The sequence below is a fragment of the Taudactylus pleione genome, unplaced genomic scaffold (assembly GCF_031769625.1).
Source record: "Taudactylus pleione unplaced genomic scaffold, aTauple2 ptg000244l, whole genome shotgun sequence".
Classification (NCBI taxonomy): Eukaryota; Metazoa; Chordata; class Amphibia; order Anura; family Myobatrachidae; genus Taudactylus; species Taudactylus pleione.
In genome coordinates, this window is record NW_028284646.1 from 1 (window position 1) to 18463 (window position 18463).

General features: G+C 43.0%; 1 protein-coding gene across 1 annotated transcript in view; it reads left to right on the plus strand.

The window, feature by feature from the left end:
- The first annotated feature begins 3202 nt into the window (after positions 1-3202).
- Positions 3203-18463, plus strand: part of HMGCLL1 (3-hydroxy-3-methylglutaryl-CoA lyase like 1) — a 142093-nt gene continuing 126832 nt past the window's right edge. The window contains exon 1 of the mRNA XM_088479742.1: positions 3203-3276. The gene's annotated coding sequence lies outside the window, so the exon portion shown is untranslated. The remainder of the gene's footprint in view (positions 3277-18463) is intronic.

Sequence of the window (18463 nt, forward strand, 5' to 3'; positions counted from 1 at the left end):
GAGGGAGGGAAGGGAGGGGAGGGAGGGAGGAGGGGAGAGATGAGAGAGAGGAGAGAGAGAGAGAGAGAGAGAGAGAGAGAGAGAGAGAGAGAGAGAGAGAGAGAGAGAGAGAGAAGAGAGAGAGAGAGAGAGAGAGAGAGAGAGAGAGAGAGAGAGAGAGAGAGAGAGAGAGAGAGAGAGAGAGAGAGAGAGAGGGAGAGAGAGAGAGAGAGAGAGAGAGAGAGAGAGAGAGAGAGAGAGAGAGAGAGAGAGAGAGAGAGAGAGAGAGAGAGAACGAACCAAAACCAAGCAATAAGTGTAGACGGTACATTGTAACATAGATTATGCAGTATATAATACATGTATTATAATATAACACATGTGTTTGCACATAGCCTAGATAGCTTACAGGGAATATATGTGGTTGCTGGATAACTGTCAAGGGTGGCCTGGCATCTTTTTACATGGGTGCTACTGCTAACACAAGAAGAGCCTATGCTCTTGTACCAATGATCCAGCAAAACAAAAATGGGCATGATGAAAACCATGCAGTAAATATGGAAAACTGTTATGTCAAAGAGCTACATTGAAATACAATATCTACCAGCTCTATTTAACATTCTAGTGACTGCCACCTAATACAGTAGGTACTATATATATCCTTAACTTTGTCCATAACTGTGTTTGATTGCATCTGTGTTGAATGCCTAATTTTGGTGCAATACATGTAAATTTGTGCTACACAGTACTTTATTTTGGATTACAGTTTGTGACTATACTTTCTATATATCATGGTAATTTTTCTGCATCCTCTAATATAGGCCCTGATAGCTGGATGCGAACCCGATGGTTTACGTCCAACTTCGATGTTTGGCGGACTGGTGCATGTGCGGGGGTCTGTGCTGCTCATTTGCCACTCTGTGAGCCGTATTCAATTTGAGCCGAGCCACGATACTTTTTCGCATCCCGGACTTTTCGCCGACTTCGCCTGTTTTGTAGGCGGAAAAATATTGCGGCGTGCGCGAAAACCGGACCCGGCGAAACTTGAACAGGCGGAAAGTACTGTCAGATTTGGGAAATCAACCTGAGACCCTCCAAAAGATGCTCTGACATGGGGGTTCACTATGGTACCCCCCGATTTGGCTTGCTGAAGGTATTTGGTGTTTTTAAATGGGCTTAATAGCTGCTAAAAAGTGTTGCAGAATAGTATTCATGAGTATTTCTTCCAGAAAGTAACTTATCCCAGCAAATTTGGGGTACTTGAAAATAGGGTCAGCAAATTTAAAGTTGCTAAAGTGAAGTTGAAAATATCGGGAAAAATCCACCTGCCGCAAGCACCTGTAATCAAAAAAACACTTGGGGCATACTTGGGGACCCCCCCAGAGTCAAGTTCGCTAGTTTTTAACTTTGTCACCCAACATTTTTTATTTTTTATTCCGTTTTCAAAATGGTTTTTTGGGATGTCCATAAGTGTTTGTTTTTTTTTGAGACACAGTTTACCTTTGGGGGACTGTCTGAAGGCTGCACGGGAGTTCCTGCAACATTGCACCCCAAAACCCCAATTCTGCACTTTTTCGCCTATTACATTGCATTGACCTTCCGCCTAGGTGGAAAGTCTTCCAAATTGAATACGGAGTAAAACCAAAACAGGCGAAAATAACGTCATAGGCAAAAGTTTTCTCCAGAAACGCGTGAAAACGGCTTTTCCGCTTCAAATTGAATACGGGCCTGTGTCTGTGACCTCCAGTACCCCCTAAGCCTCAGCTTGATTGACATGCTGTGATCGTTTGGGGGCGGCGAATGTCAGCGTCCCAGAAAACGGGGCATGTGAGACCCATTGTCTGGTGTGCCGAGGCCAGTTCTGAGTCTTCCGACGCAGTTTCACTGGCCCTGGAAGCATGAATTTTATGGCAATTCTAGGTAACCTAAGGGTTACTTTGAATGACCGCTGCTCACGCAAGTGATCTGTTGGCTACGTCCTCAAATACGAGATCACAGTAGCAGACAGAAGGCGTCTTTTTATACAAGATGCCACCTGCAGCATTAGCATAATTTCATACAAAGAATAGCATACAACTTTGAATCAGGCCCATTGATCTTAACCTGTATTTCAAGTCCTTTATATTGGATGTGCATTTCATTTGATTTAATAAAGATTTATACACTAAATGTGGTTATAAATTGTGTTTTAGATGTCTTAGATGATTATTTATTTGTAAATACAGTACATGATGTAGTTATTCTCAACTAGCTAAAGTAGCCGCCAGAGCCATAACTAGACTTTTTGTGCCCTGTGCCAGAGAGAGCATTGGCGTCCCCCCATTTTTTATTAGGGCCATAGCCTCATGGGCATGGGGCCAGGGAAGAGATAGGGAAGGCCAAGAGATGCTGGGGATAAAAGAAGAGGAAGCTACAAGAGAGAATGATAATAAACAAGAAAATTGACAGGCACAAGCAGCGCCCCCTGCCCTGCGGTGTCCTGTGCCATGGCACTGGTCGCACTACCCTAGTTATGGCCCTGGTACCCACAATTGCCCTGGTTTAAATCTTGAAGTTGCTAAGTTAGGCATCCCAGATCAACTGCCACCCCCAGGTCAAAGTTCTGCCCAGTGTACACCAACGGGAGGTCCAACCAGGACCTCAACCACCTACTATGTCTTCTGGGATCCAATGTTACCACTCTGTGAAGTTTTCGTCCAAATCCATCCAGTAGAAGGCTCAGAACAGGCTCCCCAGGTCAAAGTACAGCCCAGTATACACCATCGGGAGGTCCAACTGGGACCCTAGCCCCCCTAAAACCAGGCCAGGATCAACTGGACCACCTCGCATTGGTCTCATCCCAATCGGTGCATAACCGGACAGACAAAACAAACCAATGAATTTTAAATATAAGTTGCATTAAAATTTGGTTTTAAAACCTACAGTATATCAGAATACCTTTGTTATTATTGTTGCTATTTATTATTAACTGTTAATTATACTGTATATACATGGCATTTTGTAATATAGAACAAACACAACATTAAAACAAGTTTGGACATTAACAGACAAAAATATAAGAGGATGAGATCACAATCATGCAACTAATGGATACAATTACTGTAAAATATAGAGTATTGTGCATATTAGAAACACAGTTTCTGTATGTGGAATATATACTTATATTACTTATTTATGCAAGTTATTATTTATATATTTATAAAATCTTTTGTGCTGTAGGAGTCGCATGTGACTGGTCTCCCGCAACATGTTAAAATAGTAGAAGTTGGACCAAGAGATGGCTTGCAAAATGAAAAGGTAATATTAAAAATAATAATGAAAATATATACATATTATGTACAGTATATACACATGCATACAGTATTTACTTATATATACAGTACATATGCACACACACGTCCCTAGTGAATATCCTAAAGCTCTACTTTGAGCTTTGAGAAGACATTACCGAAACAGTATACCAGTTTATGGGAATACAACAATATATTTTATGCTTAAATGTTAAACATGCACACACACACATACACATATATATATATATATATATATATATATAGCAGAAACAGCAAACAAACGGCGGCACTCGGAGACTTTCATGAAAAAGTAAGGGTGCCTGTTATGGATATATAAATACACTTACTTTTTCATGAAAGTCTCCGAGTGCCGCCGTTTGTTTGCTGTTTCTGCTGTATGGATTTATGCGGAGGGCACCGGAGTTGATGAAACACTGTATATGCGAGTGCCGATCCACGAAATTTTCTATATAGATATATATATATATATATTTTACAGACCGTCCATCTGTAGATCCACCAGGGGCTGAGACAAAGACGAGGCCAGCACTCAAATAATCGTATTCCATCAATGGATTTACTCAAATTACCCAATAAAAGGATCTCATAGCGACACTGATGTGAGCAGCATATATAGCATCTTGAACATATCATACATGGCAATAGTCACAATAATCACGAGTGTCAGCATCACAGGGATCCATAAAGACCGAAACAGCTGTCGGGATTAGGCACTGGGAGATGGATCCCTGTGATGCTGACACTCGTGATTATTGTGACTATTGCCATGTATGATATGCTCAAGATGCTATATATGCTGCTCACATCAGTGTCGCTATGAGATCCTTTTATTGGATAATCTGATTAAATCCATTGGTGGAATATGATTATTTGAGTGCTGGCCTCGTCTTTGTCTGAGTCCCTGGTGGATCTACAAATGGACGGTCTGTAATATTGCATTTTTTTGGCCTAGCACCTGGTACAATATACTTGGTGTTGTGCGGTTTTCTTTCTAAAATATATATATATATATATATATATTGTGATAGGATCACTGGTAAAGTGGTCTGTGGCAGGTACATTTGTCCCAGATTCCTGTCTTTTGTGTTTTAAACTCCCAGGAGAAAGTCTGCAGTGTAGCAGGCTTGAGTTTCGGCTTTTTGAAAAGCCGGTTTGGGACCTGGGGGTTGTGGGTGAGAGAAGAGGGAGGGCTCCACCCACGGCCACTCCAGGTTTTGGTTCTCGCAGCCTGGTAACAGGATTGTTAGTTTTCCACCTGAGAGTGGCCAATATAAGCCTAGCTTGTTTAGGGCTGATTGTCTCACCTGGGAGAGCAGACAGGGAGTTTGCTCAGAGACACTTGGAAAACCTATCTGTGAGTACTGTGCTGTGTTTTGTTGCTGGCGAGGGCATTAGGCCCTGCCAGGTTCTGGTAGTGAGGGAACTACCTGTGAAGTTAGTGCCCCGACAGGGCTAGGATTTATGTTTATGTTTTATTTATGTTATTTCTGACATTGTACAATAAAGACTGGCGCCGACCAGCTTGTACTTGCATCCAGACTGGTGTGCTGCTTCCCTGCTGCTGTGTGTGTGTGTAAGGAAGGAGTCCCCTACCCAGGAGAGGGACCTCCTAATCTGACTGTGTCACAATATGGTGGAGAATGCAGGCAACCACACACACTGAAGTTGCGGCAAGAGGAAAACTTTCCATTTAAAAATTAAAGGGACAGACACCCAATTTGTAAGTGTGGAAATAACGCTGTGTCTTTGGAGTCCCATAGAGGAGGCGTCAGCCAATGCTCAGAGAGGCAAGGTTCAGCTTCCAACCTACACCCCAGGACAAAATGGAGGACATTATTAAGGCCTTGCTCCAGGCTACAGCAGCTCAGCAGGAGACAAACAAACTTCAGCAGGAATCTACCAGAGCTCAGCCGGAATCCACCAGGGTGCAACTGTTGGCCTTGGAGACAGCCCAGAGGCAACAACAGGTCGCCATCGAGGAAACCTGCCAGGCCATAAAAGAGGTGGTACAGCACCTGGTCGCCCGGCCCAGAGATGTTAATACTGGTCCTCCCACCACCACTCACTCCGTACGAGCCAGTCACTTCCTCCAAAACATGACTTCGGGCGATGATGTGGAGGCCTATCTCGCCGCATTTGAAAGAACGCCCGAAAGGGAGAGTTGGCCCAAGGAGCAGTGGGCAAGTCTGGTGGCACCTTTTTTGTCTGGGGTGCCACAAAAAGCATATTTCGACTTATGCCTGGCTGATGCCAAGGACTATAAAAAACTAAAACAGGAGATCCTAACTCGCTTGGGAGTCACCACCTTTGTTCGTGCCCAACGGGTCCACCGCTGGGAGTTCCATAAGGACAAGCCTCCACGTTCACAGATGCATGACCTCGTCCATCTGTCCTCAAAATGGCTACAGCCCGAGACGCTGACGGGACCACAGATCGTGGAAAGGGTCGTGATGGACCGGTACCTGCGATCATTACCTGTGACTCTGCGCAAGTGGGTGAGCCATGCAGACCCTAAGTCCACGGACCAGTTGGTCGAGCTGGTGGAGAGGTACGTGGCGGCTGAGGAGCTGATGAGTATGCCCCACCGAGCCCCGATGGCGCACCGGCGAACTCCCAGAGACACTGGTAAGACTGTTCCAGGGGAGAAGGGTGCTGGGCGGTGGAATGTACCTAAGACTGAGGGTGTTGAACCTGGAGACAGGCCTGCCAGGCCGGGAAGGTTCTTGCCCCGTAAACGACTAGACATTAATATGACTCAGTGTTTCCGATGTGGTGGCTTCGGCCATATTGCCGCTATTTGTGCACTTACAACTGAACCTATGCAATGTGATACTGCTCATGTCTACCGCAGGGGGTCTTTCTTTGCACAGATAGCCTGTACGGCTGACCGGCAGGCTGAGACTGATAAGCACATGTGTGTACTCACTGTAGATGGCAACCGAGTAGAGGCACTGTTAGACTCTGGTAGCTTGGTGACACTTATAAAAGCTGAGCTGGTGAACCCCTTGAGGCATACAGGGAAAACTGTTGGTGTGACCTGCATACATGGGGATACTCGATATTATGTTACGGCCGAGGTGAACATCGAGACACCATGTGGCTCTGCTACAGTTTCTGTGGGTTTGGTGCATGGTCTGGTGTACGATGCAATATTGGGGAGAGACTTTGCTCACTTCTGGAAGTTGTGGGAAAGCCGTTTTGTTCCAGAGGTGAACAACCCCGATCCATTTGAGAAAGTTGTCGATGTAGTGGAGGAGGGAGTTTCTTCTGAGTCAGAGTTATTCCCTTTTTCTACTATGGTTGGCGAACTAGAGAATGCAGAACGTGACGGTGGCCCGCCAACTGATGTGCCTCCCATTGAGGTGGGAAGTGTTGTTGGGCCAGGTGATCATCTGCCTGATTTAGAGGTCAGAAGAGAGGTCTTTGCCGTGGAGAAGTTGAATGACCCTACTTTGGTAAAAGCCAGGGAGAATGTAAAAGTAGTTGATGGTAAACCCGTAGACCCTGATAGTCCTTTGTCCTATCCCCACATGGCAATGTGTCAGGATTTGTTATATCAGGTGACTAAGAAGGGGGAAGATGTTGTGGAACAACTAATAGTTCCCAAAGCCTACAGAAGAACAGTGTTGGATCTGGCCCATGGTCATATAACGGCAGGCCATCTAGGGGTAGAGAAAACCATTGAGCGAATAATGCAGAGGTTTTTCTGGACCGGGCTTCATAAAGAGGTATCTGACTTTTGCGCATCCTGCCCTGAGTGTCAGTATCATGCTCCCAGGCCACATTTTAAGGGTCCACTAGTTCCATTGCCTATCATAGAGGTGCCGTTTGAAAGAATAGCGATGGATTTGGTTGGACCCTTAATGAAGTCTGCCAGGGGACACCAGTATATTCTGGTCATAATGGATTATGCTACCAGGTACCCGGAAGCGATCCCGTTGCGCAATACGTCAACCAAGACCATTGCCAGAGAGCTAGTTCATGTCTTTAGCAGGCTGGGTATACCTAAGGAGATACTAACTGACCAGGGTACACCGTTTATGTCCAAAGTCATGAAAGAGTTATGCCGCCTGTTCAAAATCGTACAGTTAAGAACTTCGGTTTATCACCCCCAAACCGATGGGCTTGTCGAGAGGTTTAACAAGACGTTAAAACACATGCTTAGGAAAGTGGTCGACAAGGATGGTAGGGATTGGGACTACTTATTGCCGTATTTATTGTTGGCCATAAGAGAAGTTCCCCAATCCTCCACCAGGTTTTCACCCTTCGACTTGTTGTATTGGAGACACCCAAGGGGGTTACTAGACATTGCCAAAGAGACATGGGAGGGGCAGTCTAGTCCTTACAAAACGGTGATTGAGTATGTTTCTCAAATGCAGGAGAGAATTGCTGCGGTAGTGCCGATAGTGAGAGAGCACCTGGAACAGGCTCAACAGGCACAGCAGAGGGTATACAACCGCAATGCTCAGTTACGCAGCTTTGCTCCTGGGGACAGAGTGTTAGTATTGGTTCCCACTGTGGAAAATAAACTTTTGGCTATATGGCAAGGGCCCTTTGAAATCTTAGAAAGAGTGGGGCAGGTCAATTACAAAGTTTACCAGCCGGGGAAAAAAAAGCCGGAACAGATATACCATATAAATCTGTTAAAGCCCTGGAAAGATAGAACGGTACTGTCGGCCGTCCGAGACCCTCCAGTAAGTCCAGGGACCTTAGTTCCCGAAGTGACAGTGGCAAAAACCCTGTCAGCAATTCAACAACAAGAGGTCAAGGAGTTTCTGATTAGAAATAGGGTGCTGTTCTCTGACGTACCTGGGAAAACCTCGGTCATTAAACATGACATCATCACTGACCCAGGGGTTAAAGTTAATCTAAAGCCCTATAGGTTACCAGAAGCACAAAGAGAATTGGTGTCGAAAGAAATTAAAAATATGCTAGAGTTAGGGGTTATTGAAGAATCACATAGTGAATGGTCAAGTCCCATTGTGTTGATTCCAAAGCCCGACGGGAGTGTGCGTTTCTGCAATGACTTCCGAAAGTTGAACAGCGTTTCAAAATTCGATGCCTACCCGATGCCAAGAGAGGATGAACTGATTGAGAGACTAGGGACGGCAAGGTATTTAACCACTCTTGACCTAACCAAAGGGTATTGGCAAGTACCGTTAACCGAGAGCGCCAAACAAAAGACAGCTTTTTCAGCGCCAGAGGGCTTGTTTCAGTACAAGATGTTGCCCTTCGGGCTACATGGGGCACCGGCTACCTTCCAAAGAATGATGGACAGGATTCTAAGGCCCCATAGACGGTATGCGGCTGCTTATCTGGATGACGTGGTCATTCATAGTCCTGATTGGCAGTCTCACTTACCCAGGGTACAAGCAGTGTTGGACTCCATCTATAAGGCAGGTTTGACAGCCAACCCAAAAAAGTGTTGTCTAGGCATGGAGGAAGTAAAATATCTGGGATACACCATTGGCAGAGGCCTGGTAAAGCCTCAGCTCAATAAAGTTGATGCCATACAAAACTGGCCACGGCCTCTGAATAAGAAGCAGGTGAGAGCCTTCTTGGGAATTACGGGGTACTACAGGAGGTTTATACCCAACTTTGCCACCATGGCAGTCCCACTGACTGACCTGACCAAAGGCAAACAAAAAGTCATGGTAGAATGGAGTCCTGAGGCAGAGAAAGCTTTTCAGGAGTTGAAAGTAGCGTTGTGTTCCCAACCAGTCCTGATGACTCCTAATTTTGAAAGGGAATTCATAGTACAAACCGATGCATCAGAAGTAGGTATAGGAGCGGTCCTGTCCCAGAACAAGGAGGGTGAGGAACACCCTATTTTCTATCTTAGCAGAAAGTTGAATGTACATGAGAGAAACTATGCCACAGTGGAGAAGGAGGCGTTGGCCATAAAGTGGGTGTTAGAGGCTCTCAGGTACTACTTGGTCGGAAGAAAGTTCAAATTGATCACTGACCATGCCCCTCTGAAGTGGATGTCTGAAAATAAGGACAGTAATGCAAGAATTACAAGATGGTTCTTGGCGTTACAAACTTTTACATTTTCAGTGGAACACAGGCCAGGAAGCCAGCTGGCCAATGCTGACACATTGTCACGCGTTCATTGTTTGGGGGCTTCAGTTGTTCCGCCCCACAGGTCGAAACAAAGGGGGGGGATATGTGATAGGATCACTGGTAAAGTGGTCTGTGGCAGGTACATTTGTCCCTGATTCCTGTCTTTTGTGTTTTAAACTCCCAGGAGAAAGTCTGCAGTGTAGCAGGCTTGAGTTTCGGCTTTTTGAAAAGCCGGTTTGGGACCTGGGGGTTGTGGGTGAGAGGAGAGGGAGGGCTCCACCCACGGCCACTCCAGGTTTTGGTTCTCGCAGCCTGGTAACAGGATTGTTAGTGTTCCACCTGAGAGTAGCCAATATAAGCCTAGTTTGTTTAGGGCTGATTGTCTCACCTGGGAGAGCAGACAGGGAGTTTGCTCAGAGACACTTGGAAAACCTATCTGTGAGTACTGTGCTGTGCTTTGTTGCTGGCGAGGGCATTAGGCCCTGCCAGGTTCTGGTAGTGAGGGAACTACCTGTGAAGTTAGTGCCCCGACAGGGCTAGGATTTATGTTTATTTTTTCTCTATGTTATTTCTGACATTGTACAATAAAGACTGGCACCGACCAGCTTGTACTCGCTTCCAGACTGGTGTGCTGCTTCCCTGCTGCTGTGTGTGTGTGTAAGGAAGGAGTCCCCTACCCAGGAGAGCGACCTCCTAATCTGACTATGTCACAATATATATATATATATATATATATATATATATATCTTAGTAGCAAGCGTATATATTACATATACACTAACACACACATATGTATAAACAATTCTGCAGACAATGGTGTTAAATACTAAATTAGTGTAGTTTTAATCTTATGAATTTAATTATCCAGCAAGTTAACTCTAACATTGAAAATTGTAAAAAGGAAATTACTGTGTGTGAAACCAATGGTAAAAGCAGACACTATCACTGAGTGGCTGTCCAAATTAGAGAACAATATTGCAACATTTAAGTCTGATTTACTAACTTTTAAAAATCCAAATACAAAAAAGTAAAAGAGGATTAAAAAAGATCTGAGGGTATATCCTTGGCTGGTTAATCAGACGACCATGGTGAAGGGGTCCAATGAATAGGAGGAGATTTGATAACACCTTTACTGACATAGAGTCACACACATCGTTGAGTGACTCAGATAATTCAGTCACACAGAAAGGGCATTTTTTAAAAGAGAAAGTGTACACTCGCAGCAGGATCAAATGAAAAGACCCTGCAGGCAAAGGGGGGTCAGGCATAGAAGGAAAATCAGAGAAGTCCCGACGGGGAACAAGGAGGTAGTGCTATTCAATCTATCTAACTATACACCTAATACAGCTGAAATGTCTGTGTTGTCAAAAGGTTTATCGTTTGTACAAACACATAAACAGAATGCTTTTAGGTGGGAAACTGAATTATATCATTTCCATAGACAATTAAGTTTATAATATTTCTTTGCCAGACAACCAAAAATCACTAATTCTGCTTCACCATTTAGAAATAAGAGTTCCTTTAATCCACCTGTCAACAATCTATAGAAACTTTTATTAGATTGGTCAAAAGGACACCATACCCTTATTAAAAAAGCAGGGTAAAATTCATCAAAATTTGAATAAGGATGAAATTAAGGCTATACAGACCCTAAGAGATAACCCTGAGATTATAATCCGTCCAGCTGACAAGGGTGGAGGCGTAGTTATAATGAATCGGTCAGATTATGTTAATGAAGTTTCACCTCAACTTAATGATGGCTCATGCTACCAATAACTTACCTATGATCCCACAGGTTTATATAAACATGAAATTGACATCATAATAGAGATGGGTATTTCTAATGGTTGGATTGATGAACAAACTGCTGGGTTCTTGATACAGGATTTTCCTAAGATTCCACTTTTGTATATACTGCCGAAAGTTCATAAGTCTCTTAGCAACCCCCTGGGTAGACCTACTGTCTCCTCAAGGGGATCATTAAATCAAACTCTTTCACAATATGTGGATTATTATTTGCAGCCGATTGTACAACAAACACCCTATTATGTTAAAGAACAGTGTCTGCTTGTAACATTAGATGTTAACAGCTTATATATAAATATGGATAATGTTGAAGGGATGGAAGCCATTAGAAGAGTAGTGGGTATGAGCCCACACTACAATGGTCCACCGAGTGAATTCCTTTTTCAACTTATGGAAATCATTTTACATAAAAATTATTTTTTATTTGACAATATGTTTTACATTCAGCACAAGGGTACTGCCATGGGATCCAATATGGCCACGGCTTACGCAAATCTGTACATGTATGACTATGAGGTCAAACACATTAGGTCAAATCAGCTGTACTCTCAATTTATAGCATTCTATTTGCGTTATATAGACGATCTATTTTTGATTTGGACGGGCAGTGCCCTTGCGTTGAAAAGTTTTGTTGATTCTTTAAATGCCTTACCTGCTTCCATCAGGTTTACATTTTCCTGCAGTCCACACAGTATTTTATTTTTAGACGTGCTTGTTACGATTGAAGCAGGCGAATTTACCACAACTATCTTTAAGAAATTGACTAAGAACACACTATTATTGGCCAGTAGCTTCCATCCTCAACCCTTGAAAAAAGGTTTGCCCTACTCGCAAATGGTGAGGGTCATAAGAACCACTTCTAATGTTGAGAAGATCCCAAAGGCCCTACAAGAAATGGGTCAAAACTTCATTGACAGGGATGCTAAAAAGGTACAGGGGGCTATTCAAAAATGCCTGAAACTAAAAAGAGAGGACCTATTGATACCCAAGATTAAAGTGGATGAGTCTGAGAGGATGATAATGTCAAGTACATATTCAGTCACATCTACGGTGATGAGGAAAGTAATCATTAAGTACTGGTACATCTTACAGAGTGATCCCATAGTGGGTCCATTTGGCCAACAAAATCCGCTATTTTGTTATAAACGCAGCCCCAATTTGAGAGAACATATTACTTTCTCAGATATAACTCCAAGGGTCAGTATACGGGGGAATTGGCTCTCATCCAAGATGGGAGCCTTTAAATGTGACGGATGTATTAATTGTCGTCATCTACTGGTGGGAGAATCTTTTCGTCATCCCATTATGGGCATATGTTACCAGCTCCGACACCGGTTAACATGTGAATCAAAATATGTGATCTACTTGATTGTATGTCCATGTAAGAAACTTTATGTGGGTAAGACCATATGTATGGTCAAGGAACGCATTGCGCTCCATAGGTCCTCGATTAAAAAAGCAGCTACTATAATTGACACCAGCACACCACCTGTAGCAAGGCATTTTGTCCAACATGGCCATAGTATGAAGGATTTTGTATTCAAGCCGATTGATCAAATACCACCATTAAGAAGAGGTGGCGACAGACATAGACTGTTGCTGCAACGCGAATGTGAGTGGATTTATAAATTGAACTCAATGTCCCCTTTGGGTCTTAATGAGGAATTCACTCTTTCATCATTTTTGTAAGCTCTGAGTGAGACTGCAGGAATCAATATATGAAGAAAAGAATAATAATCTTTTTTTTGTTTTGTTCATGTACAATGTATTGCTTTTTCAACTTAATCCATTCTGCTAAAATGTGCACCTAATTCATTAGAATTGATGGTCATTTATACACATCAGTTAAGGTTGAAATTATTATATTATGAGTATTATGTTTACAAGTTTTGTAGATCCTTGCTCCATTTCTATGTCAGTAATTTTAAAATGTTTCCCAATAGGATTTTTTTTTGGAATTGGGACTCTAAATAGTAATAAGGAGGATTAATACATGGGGTATAGGATGTATATATTTCTTTATTGTTTTGTATTATGTATGTTATTAATGTGATTGGGGTGGGTATAACTGGTCTATATATGTATTTTTTTGGGTGGTATATGCTGCTGCGGCGTCCAATGGATAGTGCTGGAGGGCAGCTATTTGTTTTGAGTGCCCTTGGTTGCTATGGAGATAGGACGCTAGCAGCTAAGCTTGGATTGCTTTATGATGCTAGAGATTTGGTTGCCACTTCCTGTTAGATGGAACTCTGCGGATGAATGGTGTTGGTTGGGAAGCCACTAGAGTTCCGCCGTGTCCAGCACGTCACTTCCGGTTTGGCGGTGAGCTGCGTCTAACCATGTGGATCATGGGGTGACTGCGGCGAGTCTGTCTTCCGGGGGGAGGTGTCCGGACGGATGGGAGGTGATGCGCCACAGTTGTGCACACAGGTGAGTGTACTCACTTTGTTGGTGTTAGGTATTTAAGGGGGTTTGTTGCTACAGTTGATATAGCTGACCCTTGAGGAAGGTGGCAACACCGAAACAGCTGTCGGGCTGGGAGCTATCAACATGCCTATATTTACAGAAGCATGATAAGTATCAATATGCTATGCTATTCAAACTGATGGAATGCAGCTATATGCCTCCTTTTTTTCATTGAAATAAATGTATTTCTTTTTTTGCTACAAAGTAGGTGTGCTGGTTTATGCTGTCTGATTCCTTGGACACAGTTCAAGCATTGTTTTTGAATGATTATTTACCCTTCACCCACCGTATAACAAAAGAGGTGTGCGATTTTCCACGGATTGTTATATATCTATGTTAGAACCCCCCGGAATATCCTGCATTTGCCCCTGCCCACATAGGGTAGGCGGGATCCTGCTGAGGCTCCATGTTGCTTGGTGGGGGCCCCCACAACATAGTTTCCCCAGGGCCCCCGCAAACCTTAATCTGGCCCTGTCTTGTTTTATATGCCATGTGCAGAAAAGAGTGTTTTCATTTTGTTAATGACTGTGACACTTCTCAGTTCGGGAAGATAATGTATCTCAATTTAACCGAAATATGGATCCACTAAGAAAAGGTGCTCCTTTCCCCTCCATTCAAAGAGATCTGCAGGAATGATGTACCAAAGTAGGTCAGGAATCTCACAGAGGGTGAGCAGTTCCTTGGCATGATGGGCTGGTAAAAGATTGCAGGGAGAAGAGGCAGAGACAACCAAAACAGGGCATCTTTAGTCCGTGGTATGGTGGCCTTATGCACGTGGTGCTTCTGGGGGGCTTGTTAAACATGGAAACCTTTGAAGGGCATAAAGTATCACAAATCGCTGACTATGCTATCTAAGAGCTTCAATTCATTGCAAAAGGCAAAGAAAGACTGGTGGTCACAAGACGGTTCCTTGGAGGAAGAAGGCCAATATGCAGGACAACATGAGACAACTGTTGGCAGAGGTCAACTCAGAGTGTTGCATCACAGAGCTTCTAAATGCACCTGGAGGAAAGACCATCAAACTACATGACATCCAGGTTCATCATCAGCATGAACTTGAGGAATGTGTCCGTGTTGGTGACGTCGAAAATCAGATCTATGTCTAGGAGATTTTGTGCCATCGCAGTCAGACTTCTGACACCTGTAATTGGTCTGTGTGCAAATTGCTATGCTGAATAATGTCTGGAGAGTCATTTCCTGAATAACAAGTGGATGGCAGAGATGCAAATTTCGCCATCCACATTAAAACAATACAGCATACATCTACAATTCTATTGCAATTACTGATGAGATGTAATTGTGCTCTTGTGTGTGTAGCTTTGTTTTACTTTATTAAGTTTTTGATCCTTGTATTTTGTGTTTGTCTATCCTGTTTTATTTCTGTGTGAGTGCAAGTATATGTTTGTATTTAATTTTCTGTGATAATTGTTTTGTTTTTGTGTGGTGGAGAATGGAGAGTGGCAGGAGGTTGGGGGAAGAGGTTAATTAGGAGGAGGATGTAGGGGTATCCCAACAGTTAGTTGAGAGGGCTGAGGAGGCAGAGGGCGAGGAGGAGGCAGGAAGTCATTGTGCCCCTTGCAAGACTAAAGGGGAATTCAGTTAGCAGAGGGACTTACCTTTAGCTCTCAGGTTAAGTGCCTAGAGCTATTCAATTAAGCCTTGAAGGCAGGGCCAGATTAACAATGGGGTGGATGGAGCTACAGCTCCACATAAAAATAGGCCCATCAACATGACAGGATGATTACCAGCTGCCTAACTGGCCATAAATTTAAAGTATTTAAATAGTTTTTCTATTTCTATATAGTTAGTATTCATTGTGTAGGGGGTGTACACACCAAGGTGACTCTGAACACACTCACACAGCACTGATCACAGCTCTTTCCCTTCTCAGTATAGGCCTTTGAACATTTTCAGCTCCAGGCCCATGTGGGGCTTAATCCGGCCTTGCTTGAAGGGTGTGAGGTATGAATACAAATCCACTCTCAGAGCTTAATTGAATAGCTCTGAGCTTTTAACCCGGGAGCTAAAAGCCAGCAGTAAGTCTAATTGGATTCTCCTCTAAGTCAGGGCGCAATGTTCATTTCAGTTACAAGAAGAATTGTGCCCAGTTGCATAGTGTAGTACCAGTGTGTAACATGATTCTGGGCACTCTTAAAGGAGTCATGGTTGTTGGTGATGCAGTGAACTCCGTTGGTCACATGAAATGGAATGTTGAGATTTTCCACAAGGGCTTTTCTGACATAAATTGGAGACTGAAGGAGAAGATGGCTTAGAAGCAAACTGCAGCAGAATGGATCAGCAGAGGCCCACCATTCCAACTGGATAGCTTCTTCTATGAAGAAGAGCTCAGGCAGATTATACCACCCAAGTTATTACCTGGCCTTCATGTGTAGGACACAGATAAGCCACTGTGTCCAATAACTCCTGGTGAGTAACAAACACTGTTTCACAGATAATGATGCATTATTGTTTTTTTGGCAAAATACCTATTATTTACTTAAAACAAAAAGGTTCCATTTCCCATAAACACAATATAAGTGCATTAAGAAAATTAGTAACAATTACAAAAACAAGCAACATTTGAAACATAATTTTGCTTGTTGTTCATAAGTAGCATCCCTTACCTTCACATAATATAGGATAACATTTCTAAACACTAAGGGGTAAATTTACTAAAGTGAGAGTTTTTAGAGGTGAGTTTTAAAAGTGATGTTGCCCATAGCAACCAATCAGATTCTATCTATTATCTTCTAGAAGGTGCTAGTTAAATGTTAAGTGGAATCTGATCACTTTTAAAACTCTCTTCTAAAAACTCCCACATTAGTAAATTTACCCCTAATAATGTTATTTTTTGTGGCCCTGCTGTCCTGGCCATACTTTTTAGGATTGCAATTGCAATGTTTTTGGAATAATATTGTACAATTGTATATTCTAACATTTTGATGAAGTTGGTCTACGAGACGCAAAGTCCCATCTCAACGACCACAACACAGAGAGGATTTCTATGCTTATACACCCGTCACCTGTGCAGCCAGTGGAGGAAACGTGGAATACATTCCTCACTTTGGTTGATAAGCCTGCTGAAGAGAACAAAGGACCTTTACCTGAAGTCACAGAGGAACAGCATTAAAATCCTCAGACAGATGCCCAATGACCAACAATATCTGCCATGTGCAGCAGTCTGGATGTATTTTGTAAGCTACTTTTGTTTTTTTGCTTGAGCAAAGCAGTTGGAACTGGGCCATAAGCACCCATCTCCTCTAGCTCACATGGGCCACAATTGCTTCTTAATACACCAGAACCAAACATACAAATACTCTGGAATATATTAATAGGCGACTAATGGAACTGAGACAGGCAATACGTACAGTATCTACCACACTAACCAGCAGCTCATGACAGATCAAATATGTGCTGCTAAATGCAACCTTCAAAAAGGTCAACCAGGCAGTGTTGGACAATCTACTTCTTTACTACAAGCAGCCAGATGGAGACTGCAACCACATCGCATTATCCACAAAAGCAGAGAGCAATTTATGAATGATTAAATTTGTGTTGCTATATAAAGCCTTCAAAAGGATCAACCAGGCAATGTTCACCAACCTACTTCTTCAACTACAAGCAGCTAAACAGAGACAGAAACTACATCTGCTGCAACAACACCAACAACATCTGCTCGTACAACCCTACCTAGGCACAGTGGCCCTCATACAGAGCCGCTCGCTATTTGCGGTCGTTCGTTCTAAAACAAGGGGTGGCTATTCAAATGAACCATTAGCTAATTGCGGTCTGTTCACGCCTCTAAGTCTGAACGAGCGAGCAAAACTTGCGGTTGTAATTTTGAAAAATATGCCCCCTTGCCGCTCGCACCATACGTCATGTCCGCTATTTATTAGATTAATCGAGTACATCGAACAGCGTATGAACTGCTCGCTATTCTTGTGGCTGGTTTTTTCAACCGCTATTTTGCGAGCAGTTCGGCGTAAAAAAAACCAAGTGACGTGGTCAATGACGCTGCTGTATTAATTATGCACTCCCTTAAAATGCCCGTTTTGACCTTTAAGCACGCCTGCGATCTAATTCCACACCCCCGTTTTCAAGCACCTTCCCCTGTTACCACCCACATATGCCTCCTTCTGTCACTCAAAATAGCAGGCATTCGCTATATAGCGAACAAACGATTTTCGGCTGCACTGACTGGTTCGCGCATGCGTATTAAAATCCGTACGCATGCGCAGATGTGCGAACATCGGTCAGAACGAACGAGCGGCCGCTCTGAGTCAGGGCCAGTGTCAGGTCCAGGAGAAGAGTAAAATGGGGCTAGTCAGAGAGATCTGATGGCAAGATGCAATGATCAGTATATATTTATGAGTTCACACAGTTCTATACTGAGTTGATTTTTTTTTTTATAGTATAACCTTTTTGATCAAGTAAACAATGTATAACTACACACATTGTGTAGTATTGTTTTGTTACAAAACGCATCCAATACACATTATATTAACAACCAGAAAATATGTAGTTTTACAATGTAAAAGGTATCAGGATTATCACATTCTTAGTCTTTGTGGCGCTGATAATGGTGATGTTGCATCTCTCTACTATGCTGCTCTTCAGTGAAGAGGTCGCACATATATAGATCAAAATTATTCACAATAACAGTCATGACTATAACCACACACAAGGGAAATGGCATTTGAGCAGGTTTATATACTGTATCTTTTAAATATCTTCTAATATGTTACATATGTGCACTAATAGGTCCAAGGGGTAATTTTACTAAAGTGAGAGTTTGTAGTAGTGAAGATGTTCCCTATAGCAACAAATCAGATACT